Source organism: Procambarus clarkii, chromosome 40, assembly GCF_040958095.1.
Source record: "Procambarus clarkii isolate CNS0578487 chromosome 40, FALCON_Pclarkii_2.0, whole genome shotgun sequence".
Lineage (NCBI taxonomy): Eukaryota > Metazoa > Arthropoda > Malacostraca > Decapoda > Cambaridae > Procambarus > Procambarus clarkii.
In genome coordinates this window covers 25,679,285-25,684,155 of record NC_091189.1, presented here as the reverse complement: position 1 = coordinate 25,684,155, position 4,871 = coordinate 25,679,285, and the positions used below count along the sequence as shown (strand labels likewise).

The 4,871-nt window shown below is 54.8% G+C and overlaps 1 non-coding gene across 1 annotated transcript; it reads left to right on the top strand.

Annotated features, from left to right (window-relative positions):
* Positions 1–304: 304 nt before the first annotated feature.
* Positions 305–376, top strand: TRNAH-GUG (transfer RNA histidin (anticodon GUG)). The gene has a single exon. It is a non-coding gene; the product is annotated as a tRNA-His (tRNA).
* Positions 377–4,871: the final 4,495 nt, after the last annotated feature.

Sequence of the window (4,871 nt, the reverse complement as noted above, 5' to 3'; positions counted from 1 at the left end):
CACCACACCACCACCACACCACCTCCACACCACCACCACACCACCACCACACCCCTCCACAAGAGCATGAGACACACAGAGAAAGAGAGAGACAGAGAGAGAGACATAAAGAGAGACACAGAGAGACGAATAATGTCGGGAGAATCAGACGGGTGAGGGAACGACTGAAAAAAATCTGAGCAGGTCAGTATGAAGCAATAAGATGCTATCCATCAGCACTTGTTGACCCCGTCGTGGTCACTAAGGAGATGGTAGCTCTATATAAATGGTCATTACATGCGGTCAGTAGTACTGACCACCGGTGGCCGTGATCGTATAGTGGTTAGTACATTGCGTTGTGGCCGCAATAACCCAGGTTCGAATCCTGGTCACGGCAGAGGGTACATTTTTTGTTCACATTTATTGACGCAAAAGTAAACTTAAAATTGACCAAAATGTGTTTATTGTATTTATATAATGATAATTTAATTCCTTTATTTTTGGCATTAAGGCAGTTCGATCCTTGATAGGTATTGTGATGTATGGTGGTGTCTGGTGGTGTCTGGTGGTGTCTGGTGGTGTCTGGTGGTGTATGGTGGTGTCTGGTGGTGTCTGGTGGTGTATGGTGGTGTCTGGTGGTGTCTGGTGGTGTCTGGTGGTGTATGGTGGTGTCTGGTGGTGTCTGGTGGTGTCTGGTGGTGTCTGGTGGTGTCTGGTGGTGTCTGGTGGTGTCTGGGGGATGTATGGTGGTGTCTGGTGGATGTCTGGTGGTGTATGGTGGTGTCTGGTGGTGTCTGGTGGTGTCTGGTGGTGTCTGGTGGTGTATGGTGGTGTCTGGTGGTGTCTGGTGGTGTCTGGTGGATGTTTGGTGGTGTCTGGGGGATGTATGGTGGTGTCTGGTGGTGTATGGTGGATGTATGGTGGTGTCTGGTGGTGTCTGGTGGTGTCTGGTGGTGTATGGTGGTGTCTGGTGGTGTATGGTGGTGTCTGGTGGTGTCTGGTGGTGTATGGTGGTGTCTGGTGGTGTCTGGTGGTGTCTGGTGGTGTATGGTGGTGTCTGGTGGTGTATGGTGGTGTCTGGTGGTGTCTGGTGGTGTATGGTGGTGTATGGTGGTGTATGGTGGTGTCTGGTGGTGTCTGGTGGTGTATGGTGGTGTCTGGTGGTGTCTGGTGGTGTCTGGTGGTGTATGGTGGTGTCTGGTGGTGTCTGGCGGTGTCTGGGGGATATCTGGTGGTGTATGGTGGTGTCTGGTGGTGTATGGTGGTGTCTGGTGGTGTCTGGTGGTGTCTGGTGGTGTCTGGTGGTGTCTGGTGGTGTATGGTGGTGTATGGTGGTGTCTGGTGGTGTCTGGTGGTGTCTGGTGGTGTCTGGTGGTGTCTGGTGGTGTCTGGTGGTGTCTGGTGGTGTCTGGTGGTGTATGGTGGTGTCTGGTGGTGTATGGTGGTGTCTGGTGGTGTCTGGTGGTGTCTGGGGGATGTCTGGTGGTGTATGGTGGTGTCTGGTGGTGTCTGGTGATGTCTGGTGGTGTATGGTGGTGTCTGGTGGTGTCTGGTGGTGTCTGGTGGTGTATGGTGGTGTCTGGTGGTGTCTGGTGGTGTCTGGTGGTGTCTGGTGGTGTCTGGTGGTATATGGTATATGTATGGTGGTGTCTGGTGGTGTCTGGTGGTATTTGGTGGTGTCTGGTGGTGTATGGTGGTGTCTGGTGGTGTATGGTGGTGTCTGGTGGTATTTGGTGGTGTCTGGTGGTGTCTGGTGGTGTCTGGTGGTATATGGTATATGTATGGTGGTGTCTGGTGGTGTCTGGTGGTGTCTGGTGGTGTCTGGGGGATGTATGGTGGTGTCTGGTGGTGTCTGGTGGTGTCTGGTGGTGTCTGGTGGTGTCTGGAGGATGTATGGTGGTGTCTGGTGGTGTCTGGTGGTGTCTGGTGGTGTCTGGTGGATGTATGGTGGTGTCTGGGGGATGTATGGTGGTGTCTGGTGGATGTATGGTGGTGTCTGGGGGATGTATGGTGGTGTCTGGTGGTGTCTGGTGGTGTCTGGTGGTGTCTGGAGGATGTATGGTGGTGTCTGGTGGTGTCTGGTGGTGTCTGGTGGTGTCTGGTGGTGTCTGGTGGATGTATGGTGGTGTCTGGGTTATGTATGGTGGTGTCAGGTGGTGTCTGGTGGTGTCTGGGGGATGTATGGTGGTGTATGGTGGTGTCTGGTGGTGTCTGGTGGATGTATGGTGGTGTCTGGGGGATGTATGGTGGTGTCTGGTGGTGTCTGGTGGTGTCTGGCGGTGTCTGGTGGTGTCTGGAGGATTTATGGTGGTGTCTGGTGGTGTCTGGTGGTGTCTGGTGGTGTCTGGTGGTATTTGGTGGTGTCTGGTGGTGTCTGGTGGTGTCTGGTGGTGTCTGGTGGTGTCTGGTGGATGTATGGTGGTGTCTGGTAGTGTCTGGTGGTGTATGGTGGTGTCTGGTGGTATATGGTGGATGTATGGTGGTGTCTGGTGGTGTCTGGTGGTGTCTGGTGGTGTCTGGTGGTGTCTGGTGGATGTATGGTGGTGTCTGGTGGTGTCTGGTGTATGTATGGTGGTGTCTGGTGGTGTCTGGTGGTGTCTGGTGGTGTCTGGTGGTGTCTGGTGGATGTATGGTGGTGTCTGGAGGTGTCTGGTGGTATCTGGTGGTGTCTGGTGGTGTCTGGTGGTGTATGTTAGTGTCTGGTGGTGTCCGGTGGTGTCTGGTGGTGTCTGGGGGATGTATGGTGGTGTCTGGTGGTGTCTGGTGGTGTCTGGTGGTTGTCTGGTGGATGTCTGGGGGATGTATGGTGGTGTCTGGTGGTGTCTGGTGGTGTCTGGTGGTGTCTGGTGGTGTCTGGAGGATGTATGGTGGTGTCTGGTGGTGTCTGGTGGTGTATGGTGGTGTCTGGTGGTGTTTGGAGGATGTATGGTGGTGTCTGGTGGTGTCTGGTGGTGTCTGGTGGTGTCTGGTGGTGTCTGGTGGATGTATGGTGGTGTATGGTGGTGTATGGTGGTGTCTGGTGGTGTATGGTGGTGTATGGTGGTGTCTGGTGGTGTATGGTGGTGTCTGGTGGATGTCTGGGGGATGTATGGTGGTGCCTGGTGGTGTCTGGTGGTGTCTGGTGGTGTCTGGTGGATGTATGGTGGTGTCTGGTGGTGTCTGGGGGATGTATGGTGGTGTCTGGTGGTGTCTGGGGGATGTATGGTGGTGTCTGGTGGTGTCTGGTGGTGTATGGTGGTGTCTGGTGGTGTCTGGTGGTGTATGGTGGTGTCTGGTGGTGTCTGGTGGTGTCTGGTGGTGTATGGTGGTGTATGGTGGTGTCTGGTGGTGTATGGTGGTGTCTGGTGGTGTCTGGTGGTGTATGGTGGTGTCTGGTGGTGTCTGGTGGTGTCTGGTGGATGTATGGTGGTGTATGGTGGTGTCTGGTGGTGTATGGTGGTGTCTGGTGGTGTCTGGTGGTGTATGGTGGTGTCTGGTGGTGTCTGGTGGTGTCTGGTGGATGTATGGTGGTGTATGGTGGTGTCTGGTGGTGTATAGTGGTGTATGGTGGTGTCTGGTGGTGTATGGTGGTGTCTGGTGGTGTCTGGTGGTGTATGGTGGTGTCTGGTGGTGTATGGTGGTGTCTGGTGGTGTATGGTGGTGTCTGGTGGTGTCTGGTGGTGTATGGTGGTGTCTGGTGGTGTCTGGTGGTGTCTGGTGGTGTATGGTGGTGTATGGTGGTGTCTGGTGGTGTATGGTGGTGTCTGGTGGTGTCTGGTGGTGTATGGTGGTGTCTGGTGGTGTCTGGTGGTGTCTGGTGGATGTATGGTGGTGTCTGGTGGTGTATGGTGGTGTATGGTGGTGTATGGTGGTGTCTGGTGGTGTCTGGTGGTGTATGGTGGTGTCTGGTGGTGTCTGGTGGTGTCTGGTGGTGTATGGTGGTGTCTGGTGGTGTCTGGTGGTGTCTGGGGGATATCTGGTGGTGTATGGTGGTGTCTGGTGGTGTATGGTGGTGTCTGGTGGTGTCTGGTGGTGTCTGGTGGTGTCTGGTGGTGTCTGGTGGTGTATGGTGGTGTATGGTGGTGTCTGGTGGTGTCTGGTGGTGTCTGGTGGTGTCTGGTGGTGTCTGGTGGTGTCTGGTGGTGTACGGTGGTGTCTGGTGGTGTCTGGTGGTGTATGGTGGTGTCTGGTGGTGTCTGGTGGTGTCTGGGGGATGTCTGGTGGTGTATGGTGGTGTCTGGTGGTGTCTGGTGATGTCTGGTGGTGTATGGTGGTGTCTGGTGGTGTCTGGTGGTGTCTGGTGGTGTATGGTGGTGTCTGGTGGTGTCTGGTGGTGTCTGGTGGTGTCTGGTGGTGTCTGGTGGTATATGGTATATGTATGGTGGTGTCTGGTGGTGTCTGGTGGTATTTGGTGGTGTCTGGTGGTGTATGGTGGTGTCTGGTGGTGTCTGGTGGTATTTGGTGGTGTCTGGTGGTGTCTGGTGGTGTCTGGTGGTATATGGTATATGTATGGTGGTGTCTGGTGGTGTCTGGTGGTGTCTGGTGGTGTCTGGGGGATGTATGGTGGTGTCTGGTGGTGTCTGGTGGTGTCTGGTGGTGTCTGGTGGTGTCTGGAGGATGTATGGTGGTGTCTGGTGGTGTCTGGTGGTGTCTGGTGGTGTCTGGTGGATGTATGGTGGTGTCTGGGGGATGTATGGTGGTGTCTGGTGGATGTATGGTGGTGTCTGGGGGATGTATGGTGGTGTCTGGTGCTGTCTGGTGGTGTCTGGTGGTGTCTGGAGGATGTATGGTGGTGTCTGGTGGTGTCTGGTGGTGTCTGGTGGTGTCTGGTGGTGTCTGGTGGATGTATGGTGGTGTCTGGGGGATGTATGGTGGTGTCAGGTGGTGTCTGGTGGTGTCTGGGGGATGTATGG